This window comes from Phocoena sinus, chromosome 5 (genome assembly GCF_008692025.1).
Source record: "Phocoena sinus isolate mPhoSin1 chromosome 5, mPhoSin1.pri, whole genome shotgun sequence".
In the NCBI taxonomy this organism is placed as follows: domain Eukaryota; kingdom Metazoa; phylum Chordata; class Mammalia; order Artiodactyla; family Phocoenidae; genus Phocoena; species Phocoena sinus.
The window spans coordinates 26,210,019-26,222,450 of record NC_045767.1 but is presented as its reverse complement, the minus strand read 5'-3'; the positions used below and the strand labels follow the sequence as shown (position 1 = coordinate 26,222,450).

The window sequence follows — 12,432 nt, the reverse complement described above, 5'->3', positions numbered from 1 at the left end:
AATCCACTCCATTTTTCATTACCATTTTAATGGTTTTAAAAATAAGCATTTGTTTAATTTGAATAATTCTGAAGGCTCTGGGGCAAAGGACCTGTCCCTACTTGTTACCCTGGGGAAAGTAGGCCTGGTGCATAGTGACCAGGGAATGTGGGAGCCTGATAACAGAAGTGGGCATAATTTGTCCTTAATCAGCTGCTCAGGAACGAAAACTGACCAGACTCTAGCCAGGACCTCCAAACTGGGTCAAGGCTATGCTTTAAAAATTTTAAATATAACTTTAATTATATTACAGTAGTAGATGCTTAATACATATTTATTGAATGAGTTGTTTAAAGTTGAAAATTATTTATGGTGCATTTTTGAAATTGAAAATTTTTCCATGTTTTATATGTTCTAGGACATAAATACAGCTTTATATATATGATTAGATTGAACATTGGCACAACTCTGCAATACACTTACAGGTTATTGGATATTCTCCTATGTCCACTCTTTCTGATGGACTTTAAAATAATTTTCTTGAGTGTCAACATTCCTAAAAATAAAATCAGCATTTGTTGTAATTAGCTACAATTATTATATGGCTATTTTTCAGTTATAACTACAGAATCCAAATCAGGGTTAATTCTAAGATATTTCAAAGAAACCTGTAATCATAATTTACACCGATCATAATTTTAACACTTCTATTATCTCTAAAAATTATTAGAACTACACAAATGCTTACAATCAAATTGCCTCAGTTTTCTCACCTATAATATAAAAGAGTAAAACAACTGATTAATTCTGAAATCTGGCTGATCAAAATAAAATCGGGAGCTTTTATTTTTAATGATTTTTAAAATTTTTGAATAATTTTAGACTTACAAAACCTTGCTAAAATAGTACATCAAAGTTTCATACGCTGCACATCCATTTCTCCATAGTATTAACATCTCATATTAATATGGTACATTTGTTATAAATAATGAACCAATACTAATACACGATTATTAACTAAAGTCCATGCTTTATTCAGATTTTCTTATTTTTTATCTAATGTCCTTTTTCTGTTTTGGGACCCCATCCAGCATACATTACATTTAGTCATTATGTCTCTGTAGGCTCCTGTCTGCTGTAGTAGTTTCTTAGACTTTATTTTTCCAAGACTTTTACGCTTTTGAGAAATACCAAGTATTTTGTAGAATGTCCCTCTATTGGAGGTTACCTGATGCTTTTTTCATGATTAGACTAGGGTTATAAGCTTTGAAGAAGAATACTGGAGATTTTTAAAAATATACATTTCTGTATTTCTAATTTTGTGGATCTAGGATGGGGCCTGAGAATTAAAAATTTTTCAAAGTCTCCTCAGGATTCAATCATTACTTCTGGTGGGTGCTATTTGCTCTGTCTAGTAACAACCAGACAGTTAAGGATTAAGATCTGAGAATCTAATCTTTCTTCAGTTCTGAAACATTCTCAGCTACCAAAATTTCTTTTGATATTTCATCCTTTCTTTTCTTCTGAAACTCCAGTTACATATATAATTGAGTTAATGCATTCTCTAGGTCTCTTAATGTTGGTGCGCACGTATATGTATGTTTTTCTCTCCTCCATCCTGAATGAATTTCTCAGAACAATCTTCAGATCTACTAATTTCTCTTCACAGATGTATAGAATTTATTCCTTACAATTAATTTTTAAGATTTCTATTTCCTTTTGCATGTCCAAACTTTTCTTGAGATGTTTTTGCCTTATAAATTCAGAATGAATTTTTAATTTTGGTTTTTAATAGATGCTATTTCTTTACTAAGTGTATTTTAAAGTCATTGTCAAATGATTCCATAAGTTAATGTACTTTACAAAGAATTCATGCTTGGAGAAAAGCAGTTTTTGTTTGCCTTTTTTTAACCTTAGAGTTCTTCGTTTGTCTTTGGATTTTAGTATATATTTTATCCTGACTGGAGAGGGACAACTTTTTTCTCCTGGTCTGGCCTTTCTCATCTAATAGTTTTCAGGTGCCTGTGATTGCCTTCACCTTGCACTCCTGAGCCACCAATTCAGAACCAAGTTTTATAATGGCATTTTAAGTCTCCTGCTTTGGGGAGATATTGAAGACACCAAAGGTCCATGCAACTAGAGTCGGCTAGCAACTTGATTTGATTCCTAGTTTTCGGTCCTCACACCCCCTGTAACCACTGTTTTCTATGTGGCTAGGTTTCTAGCCTTTTTATTCAGACTCCATTCACATTTGTGGGAGTTCTGGTCCAGCCCTTCCTTAGTTCCTCTTCCTGTATGGAGTACTGAATTAGTTATCTATTGCTATATCACACATTACCACAAACCCAGCGGACTGAAACAAGACACATTTATCATCTCACAGTCATGGGTCAGGAATATGAGCATCGGTTACCTGGGTCTTATAACCAGGGATCCTCAAGGCTACATGCCAGGTGTTGGCCAGGTTGCCTTTTGACTGGGGAAGAATATACTTTAAAGCTCATTCAGTTGTTTGCAGAATTCATTCCCCTGCAGCTGTATGACTCAGGACCCCAACTTCTTGCTGGCTGTTGCTTGGAAGCCACTCTTAGGGCCTAGAAGCTGCTCTCAGTTCTTTGCCATGAGGACTTATCCCATATGGCCGCTTATTTCCTCAAGCCTGCAAGGAGAGTCTCTCTTCTCAAGAAGGACCCTCTTCTTTTAAGGTCTTTCACCTGATACCCTTAAAGTCCTACCCACACAGAATAATCTACCTTTTGATTAATTCTATATTACCTGATTTGGGGCCTTAACTACATAAAGGCCATATTCTAGTGGCCAGAAGCAAGTCAAGGTCCCACACACACACAAAGGGAGGGAATTACGGAGAGCATGATGTCAGGAGGTGAGAATCATGGGGTTACCCTGGGGTCTGTCTGCTACAAGCACCTTTAGTCCCCAAACCACCATCGATGCATCAGTATCTAGTCCCAGAAGACACAACTCTTGGCCCCAGCTTGGCCTCCTGCTTTGCATTTCTGTTCTATTACTAGTTCAGGAAGATGTTTACCTTGTTTCTCACTTCCTCTATGTCTATCTAATTGGTGTGTTTTAAGCCTTTTATATTTTATCAGGCATAAATTTGTGTTTGAAACAGAAAGGTTTTGTAAAAGCATGAACATATGAAGCCATCTTACTCCATCAAAAAATTTCTACCTTATCAGGGTTAGGACAAGTTTCTGAAACCCAGGGTATGTTTTACTGGTAAAGAAATATTTATCCAAATGGTTTGGGGAAGATGGATTTGTAGAGAGGATTATTTTTGGTGTGAAAGGATAGGGAATTGGTCAATATAACTGAGGCACTTAAAAATTAGCCATCACATTTTAAAAAACAATTGTAAAAGTAGTCTACATCTGCTTTACAGCAAGAACCTCAACTTCTAATTATACCCTGGAAAGACCCACTCAATCTTGATGTCCTCACACTACAGAAATAGTGCTGTCACTGACTAGGTTTTTTCCTACCTGGCTTGCCCTTTGTATGGGATATTCCATCAGACAGTTCTTTATTACACAAAAGTAAGGGAGCCAGTGAATGAAAAACAAGGCAAGAAAAGAGATACTCAAAACAGGATTCCAACCATAAAATCAAATACACACAGGTAACATAATGATGTGAACACTAGGGTCAAAGTGCTTAGTGTTTATTGTTTTTCATTGATACAGAAACCTACTTTCTTTGCATACCTTGGGAGGGTCAGGCTTAGGCCTGACACTTATGAACAAAAATATACTTAATAGTTTCATCTGGGAGTTAAAGCCTGACCTGAGAAAGTGACTGTTTAAGCACCATGATTTTAAGATAATCATATGAAGTGAGTCACAAAATATTGCTAATACCAATTCTGCCAGGGCAAGTCCTTTATTTCTTTTCTGAATATAATACAATTAGTTCTTTATGTTAAAAGGCAGAGTGTATAATTCTAAAAAAAAATGTGGATTCTGGGGGTCTTCTTTAACTTGCCCAATAAATGCAAGTTGACTAGGCAGATAAATTAACATTTGCTTAGGGAAGCACACAGACCATGATACCAGGGGGATGTAATCTAGGTCATAAAGTTTTGATATTTTAGAATTATGTTCAGTGGATCTTAGAGCCACTGTACAAGGGCGATTAATTTTAAAAAATGGATGAAGATTAGTATCTATGAAAGTATAAAGCAGATATGGTAAACATGACCTCATTCACCTAGTGCTGGAATATTAGAATTAGTTGGTATTGCCTTGAGTTTGCAGGGTATTAAGGGCAAATAAATTATGATGCTATAATTGTAATATATTATGAAGCTCTTTATTCCCAGGAAGCACCACAGGCTGAACATAGAAAGGCTGTACTATGTAACACCCACGAAATGGGTGGGAAAGGAAGCTGTTGCGGACCCAGGCTTAGCTATGTATGATGTCATGTAGTACCACTTGTTCTCTTTTAAAATCTTGGCTGGTATCACTGACAGAGACTCAACATAGGGCTACATAAGAATCCAGGATAGCAAACTTTCCAGTTCTGAAAGGCCAAAGGCCTTAAGACAGATATTCTATCTCCATAGTTTCCCACAACTAACTCTGAACAGGGTTCATCATGAAGTTTTAGAAATTATTTTTAAATATTTAACTTACTAGGTACTAGATTAGAGACTAAAGTTTTATTGATGACATTTTCTAATCATGAAAAGAAATATTGCTTTAGAAGGACATATAGAATAAGCTAGTGATGTCTAAGCTAGTGATGTCTATAATCATGTAACCAAAATTATTAAAAGTACAACTGTTTTTTTTTTTTGGCTTGCCCTTTATATCAGGTATTCCTTTAGACAATTCAAAAAATGTATCTTTTGATGAGAATCGAGTAGTTATCCATCACTTCCACAATTCTAGAAATCCCTCTGTTTCTCCAATCCTTCTGTTACAATTTGATCCATAGATCAACATTTTCTAAAGAAACCTATAATGCATAATAAAACAGAATTAAGATGAAAAATGAAAAAACTGCATATATTAAAACTTATAAAAATGAAAATACTTGCACGTATTAAAAAAACGGGATATGGCACTAAGTAGAGTGTATAGTTGAAACCGAAAGCAAGAAGCTGATGTCTGCAAGAAAATAAGAGATGATGGAAAAGGGAAAAGAGCCAAAAGGAGAAGGTGAAGAGGAAGTGAAGGTGAAGGTAAAGATAATCTGCCAGTTTTTATCTTATGGACTTTGTGTATGATCTTCATTCTGTTTGCCCTCAGGTTTGGTGTTCTTACAGTAAGTCAGAGTCTATAGGAAACAGGAATTAAACAAAATAATTGCAACAATTTAAAACTGAATACACAGAAAATTAAGCCCCTCTCATCACTAGGTACCTTTGTACTGTGACTTGCCTATTTAGCAGCTGTTCTGGGGGGTAAAAGAGGAGACACAGCAAGGCAGACTGGGTTTATGTGCTTTTTCAATTCCAAGGGTTCCCCAAATAGTCAGGTTGGATTTAGTACTTCAACATTTTCTCTGACCAAGACTTGAACTCCACTAGTCTGGGTGGACTAGCGGATCTAGTCTGAATAGACTAGTGGCTCAGGGTGTGATCTTTGACTCAGAATTCAATTCAGTTCCCAGTTTTGCCACTTTCCAGTTTGACTCCCCAAACTTCTGCTACTCTGTCTTCAACAGGAAAAAATAATAGTACCTACCTCCAGGATTTTTAGGAAGATTAAATGAGATCACTCATTAACTTAGCATTGTGCCTGGAATTACACTTTGAAAACTCAAGTAGGAGCCATAATAATCATTATTATTATTATGGAGAGCAGCATCAAATTAGGCCTAAAGACTTTTTGTGTGCATTTAGACTCTCTATGCTCCTCAGAGGTCCAAAGTAGACAATCACATTTCTTGGGAACTAAGCAGAGCTCAAAGGCCTAGTTTGTGAAGCCAGTGATGTTTCCAGTCATAAGGTACCCCACTGCAATATATTCAGATATTTGGGACTATTAGCAAAGGGGTTTTGGAATGTACAGCCACCCATATTTCTCCCCATGATTAAACTTAAATTCATTCTGCTATATTCTATACTATATGGTCTATATTACAAAGCAAATGATATAAAACTGTACCATTTATAACTGATTAAAGTCCCAGAGTTCATGGTTAATAATCACCAGGCTGAGCTAGTATTTCTCATAAGTCATTGTTTATCTCCCGATAAAATCATATGGGCCCAAACTGACTAAAGAACCAAAAGCATTTTTTTTAAATTAAAAATTTTTAAATTAAATTAAATTTTTTAAATTAAAAATTTAAAAATTATCAGTATACTGATACACTTGGTCTACCGAAATAATGAGGGAATTTTAATATCACATTTCACATTGGCTAGGAACTTCCTTACTACAGATATGCTGTTCAATTCAACATTCTATAAACTAAAGCTGATAGGCAGAATTTTGTGTGAATCTGGATGGGAGCTTGGAAGATGGATTAAATATGAAAAATACACACTCTACCTTCAAGAGAAGGAGCAAATGCTTTCATTATTTACTTTATCAAGCCATTCAGTCAATAATATGAAGTGCTAAGTGCTGGTAGATTTTTTAAAAAAGAGAGAGACACTCACCAATTTTCTTTATACTTTCAAGCTCCCAAAATGCAATTCAACTATTTATACAATGACTGACTTAACTTGTTTTAAATTATGGGATGTCCTCTGTGTGCAGAGCTGTGAGAAATTCGATAATCATTATATAAAGAAAGTGGGAGGCAACAGAGAAACCAAAGAAACAACAGACATGGACATATCCACACATAATAGAGCAATGCATTTTCTTCCCAAAAGTCTGCCAAAATCCAATGGTCAGTTTACATGACTTTATAAGCAAAGAAATGTAACACAGATTTGTAAAAATTTTTCACACAACAAAATTTAACGTTTTCACTTAATTTCTAGTAATCTTTTTTGACCATGAATTTACAGATGCATTATGCAACAAACAGCTTGCAATTGCTTGAACAAGTGCTTGAAGCTTGACACTTGAGAGAACAGAGCTTTCAAAGTAAATGCTTAAATTCTCTTATGTCAGATTGTTACCTATGTTCACATTTTAGGTTTTTCTAATGAAATTAAATAAAAAATAGAAGACAGTAATCTCCTTGGATTAGGTACAAAGGCTGAAAAAATATCCCCTGTGCTTTTCACAATATTTCAAATTTCTGATCTGCAAAGAAAGTAAGCACATTCTTTTCTGAAATCCACATCTGGAAGTCTATCGGTGAACATTCTTCAGTATATGGACTTCGGACCCTGCACTTATTAAACACAGAGTCATAAGTAAAATGAGAATAACAGTGTATGTTACATTTTCCCCCCATTTAACATTAAGTAATACTATACACAATAAAACATAATTTCCGTTTCCTTTTCTAAGAGCACAAAGTCCCAATCTACTTTTGAAATTCGGTTTGGAGCAAGAAAAGGATAGCCTGACTTGGCATTTTTCCCAATTCCAGTGATTAAACATATAACGTTCACGTGCAGTGGGGGCATCTTAGCTTCTGGAGCTTACACCCGACATGATTTTTGCTTTTCTGAAAGTTATGTCGTATATATATTTATCGAATACATTACCAATCATGCTCAAAGGAAAAGCCAACAACACTATTCGATTTTCCTGGTTCCCAGGAAGCTCGCACCCTAGGGTCAGACTCTTCAAGGCGCTTGGGCTCTCGGGTCTGAGGCGCCACGGGAAGGGCCGCTCCAGCAGGCCTGGGTACGCAAAGGTGCTTCCTGGCTGGGACGCCAACTTGGCGAGGATCTGCTGTTGGCAAACACAGATTAGTCAGGATAAAGTCGCCACAGACTCAACCAAGCAAAGCATAAATGGCCCTTTCAGCACAAGCCTGCGAGGAGGGATGTTACCGAGCGCAGCAACCCAATTTCTTTTCTCCGGGATCCCCAAACTCGTGTTTTCGAACGCTTTCCGATTCACGAGGCAGGTGGCTTGATCACCTAAGTGCCCCTCACCCCCTTTCCTTCGCGTATTTCCTCCACCTCCTAGCCCAAGTTTGACTTTTTAATGGATTCGGGAGGACTGGGGCAGACCTGGAGGCTGGGAAGGGAGAGAAGGCGCACTACCACCACACCACGCGGATTCGCGCGGTGCTGGTGCGATGAAAAAAGGCGGGCACGGGGACCAGACGGGAGGTTTAAGAGAGGGCACAGGGGACGCCTCGCTGGGGGAACAGGGGGCGGGGCCACGTGCCAGTTCCAGGGTTCCGAGCTCGAGCACCGGAGGGCTCGCGAGCGTCCCAGCCTGTCCGCCGACCGCCGCTCCGCCCGCGAGCATCCCAGTCCCAGGACTCTTAAGCCCTCGCTCAGCCCGGGAGCGCGTGGCACGAAGGCGCGTCCGCATCCATGCCCCAGCCGAAGGAGCAGGAGGTGCTCGCAGCCCCAGGCGTCTGATGCGAGACTGAGCACGTGGCTGCCCGCGTCGTGCCCCGCTGAGCCAGGCGCGACAGGAGAGGGGCGCGCTCCAGGTCTGCTAGCCGCGCGCGAGGCGAGGCGAGGCGGGGCGGGGCGTGGCGGGGCGTGGCCTGGGGGGGCGCGGCCGCCCGCGGAGAGCCGCGGAAGAGCAGGAGCGCCGCGGCCCTGAGGGAGGACGCGGTTAAAGCTTTGCCGTCAACTGTGAGTCCCGAGAGCCAGTCCTAAGCTAACACACTAACTCTGCAGCCTTCCTCACGACCCCAAGCCACCGAAGGCGGCGACACCTGATCCAGCACACAAACGGGTCCCTTCTGTCCCCGGATACAATTTCGCGGCGGAGACGCACTCAAACTCACGCGCAGCAGCCAAGAGCGGAGGTAAGCGGACGGACCACGCCGCTCCAGCAGACGGAAGGGGGGCGGGGCGGCAAGAGGAGAGGGGCGTTGTTTGCTCCCTGAGGTGAGTGCCGGGCGGATGGCTGCGACCCAGGGGTGGGGGGTAGGGATCCGAAAGTGCAGATGGGGTTGGACTGAGGGGGTAAGGGGTTGGGGGTGGGTAGGGTGTGGGGCGGAGGTGTGTAAAGGAGATCTTTCCGTGCTGCCTCGCTCGCGCCCGTGCTCCTTTCCCTGCCGTATGGCGCACGTTTGAGGGTCCTCTGGCGTTTCGTGCGTGCAGGCTGAGAGAGGGATCACCCGGCGTGGATCTGGCCAAGGACCTTGCACTTGACCCCGGAGCTATGGGCACCGCGGAGCCCCCGCCGCCAGCCAGGGATGGGGGCCCGGGAGGTGCTTGGGAAACTGCAACTCTCCTCTACTTCGTCCTCTCCCTGAGGGGGAACTAGACCTGGGTGCATTGGGGGTAGCGCGTGTCTTGGGGCTACACACACAGACGCACAGAAACAGGGACCTTTCAGTGCCCGCAAGCCTGTGCGACCCCGGGAAATGGACAGTGGTGGCAGGGTCTCCGCGCGGATGCGGGAGCCATATGGCGTGCCCTTGCTTTAGAGAAGCGTGTGCGGGTTAGGAGGCGAGAGAAGGACGCGCTGCAGGAAGTAGGGCGCCTTCCACGGGCTAGAGGAGCGGCGAGGGGGCCTGGGATGCGTGGTTTGGAGTTGTACGAGGCAAACCGCATCGGAGTGCGACAGGGCAAAAGGACAGTCACGCGTGGCGAGGGGGTTACTCAATCTGTATGTGTAAATTCGCTGGTTTAATGGAGGGTTTATGAAGTTGAGTACGGGGAACGTGCCGCTCTGCAGCACTTCCTTAGGGAAAGTACCACCTCTGTACCTGTACCTCTGGTTCCCATCGCCGAAAAGCAACCCCAAGGGGTGGGGTGGGGGGTGGTGAGGAGGGGAGAAAGTGAAAGAACTTCTGAAAGTACTCGAACTCGGAAGACTAGATTGTGTTAACTAGTCATTCTCACGGGGGAGAGGGCGTATCGCAAGGGGGAGGAGTGGGTAGCATTCGAGTCACCTGCATTATGAACCAGTGTTAGCAGTAGAGCAGCCTTTTATTTCAAGTGGGTTCCACCCAGAAACGATAGGAAAAACACTACTCTAAAAACCTTCGATTTCCCTTGGGCTGTCGTCTCGTACAATGAGTTTTTTTAAGATTAATGACATGAAGGTGTGGTTGTTTGGCTAGATGCCAAGTGTGCTGTTGTTTCTATTTATGATAATTTCATGTTCAAAGAAAAAATAAGTCTGCACTTGGAATTGGTGTAATTGGTGTGCTTTATTTCCACTTCCAGAAAAAAATGCCACTTGAAGGAAGGCTAGGAAGTGCTTTTTAATTGGTATGTTAATAGTGTTAGGAGTAATCACATTTTATTCCCTGGAGAGTTTTAAATTAATGGAAGAGTCATGCACATCAATATTGTATAGTGAGGGAATCCGAACTTTGCATTAATTGAATTAGATCATAAACCAGACTATTTTTTTCTGTCTCAGAGAGAAACAGTGGACTAGTTTTCTCTTACGGAAACTATCTCCAGGCAGTTTGCGATAATTGCTTTTGGACTGTTTCTGTTCGGCAACTATTCTAGATAATTCTAGAGGGAAACACTCAAGTGCTATTTGATTTGCCTGTCACCCACAAGGTAAGGTTGACATCTTGTGTGATTTAGAGCTATAGCAGTGTTTAAAAACTACAATGAGGCATACTTCCGTGACATTTAGTAATAGCTTGATAGTATATTAGTAGCTCGGGCATAACTGAGTAAAAACTGTACTTGTGACTTTCTCTTGATAATACTACTGTAGAGAGTCAAACTCTTTTTAAGTCTAAAAGTTCCAGAGCTTTATGCTTGTTGTACTAATGCCTGGTGTGCATATTAGAATAAGTAAACCAATGGAGTAAAAAATGTTTGTAAAAAAAATTTATTTTTTGTACAATCTTTTTGTGTGTAAAGAGTTTGACAGTTCACATTTGATTTGAATTACTTAAAACATTTCATGGTACCTTATGAATAACTATCAGCTTAATTACCATGTAAATATTGACGGCAAAGGAAGAAAATAACCACACTCTCAATTGTCAGACTCCTTTTCGAAGTTATTTATGTGCTTGTTTATAAGATAATATTGACTTGATGCTGTTTAATTCACATTAGATTTCCAAAGTACACCAGGAGAGAAAGAACTTTTGATTGTTTTTGCAATATGTCATAATATCTCATTTATTTGACACTATCTGGGTTAGTACTTATTTACATAAGCACATTTTCAAAATAGCTGACCCCTCACACCGTTAATTACTGACACTTTAAAAAGTTAGCTATTAAAACAAGTAATTTCTAAATATTACACTCTTACTTGCTCCCCAGGATGTAAGTTATTTTTTGTTGTTGGACTGTCTTTATGAACATGAATTCATAAAGAATTGAATAGTGCTATTCCTTGAGGTGTATAGAGCTGTTTTTGTTTATAGTAAATGGCCTCAGCCTGCCTGGTTGAAATACTAGATTGGGGACAGAAGTACTATTCTTTTTTCTTTATGGTTTTTCTGGGTCCTCTTTCTGTTATCAGCTATCACTTTCTGCTGCTGTCAGGCTGTGAGCGGGCCCTGCTGCTCTATTATCTGTTGTCTTTTTTTTTCTTTTTTTTTTCCTGAAATGATGTGGGCTATTGTCGAGTATAAAGCCTGCGTAATTTGTGACAGGTACTTGCTGTTCTCATCCTTTGTTTCTGGGCTAGATAGTGAGCTCAATGGCTGAGGTTCCTAGAAGGGTAACTTCTATATAAATGGTTTTAATGTGTTTTTTTAATAGAAAATTTTGTATATGAGATCTTTAGAAGGGTGTCTTGATTTCAGACATTCAGTCTTCTGGAAGATCTTTGCTTTTATAAGAAATTGAAGCAGGCTTTAAAAAAAGTTTCCTTTTCTTATGGTAGGCCCAGATTGTCTTTGTTTAGGAATACCTGTATGATGATACTTTACATCCTGCTTTCTGCCATTGAAATTGACTAGCTGTATGTAATGTTGGCACTATTTCTCTACTCTGGAAGCTAGGAATAAGAAGTGTGATTTGATAAGCCTGGTGCCCATACTTGAAGCTAGGTGAATCATTTCAGTATTACTTTGCACATCCATATATGGGGTTACATAATCAAATGAGTTTGAATAAAGTTGTTTAATTTAGTGTTGAAAACGGTGATAATTATATCTTCCTAATCTAAAGCATTTCACAAACATCCTTCTTTTTTTCAACACATGCTTACTAAAAGCATACTATGCATTGGGCACTATGGTCCTATACACTGGGGATATGCAGACACATAAGACCATGGGAGGATTAGATAGATAGAAAACAAGTTGGCTTCAATAAGTACAAAATAATGCTATATGTTCTTGAGTGCTTTGATAGAGAAATGCAGAGTGCCCTGAATAGGCATTTGGAAGTGGCCAGTTCCACGTGGGGACAGAGACTAAAGAGGCTTCATAGAGAAGGTGACA

General features: G+C 40.3%; 1 protein-coding gene across 1 annotated transcript in view; it reads left to right on the top strand.

Annotated features, from left to right (window-relative positions):
- Positions 1-8,652: 8,652 nt before the first annotated feature.
- Positions 8,653-12,432, top strand: part of UGT8 (UDP glycosyltransferase 8) — a 93,787-nt gene continuing 90,007 nt past the window's right edge. Inside the window, exon 1 of the mRNA XM_032633695.1 lies at positions 8,653-8,856. The gene's annotated coding sequence lies outside the window, so the exon portion shown is untranslated. The remainder of the gene's footprint in view (positions 8,857-12,432) is intronic.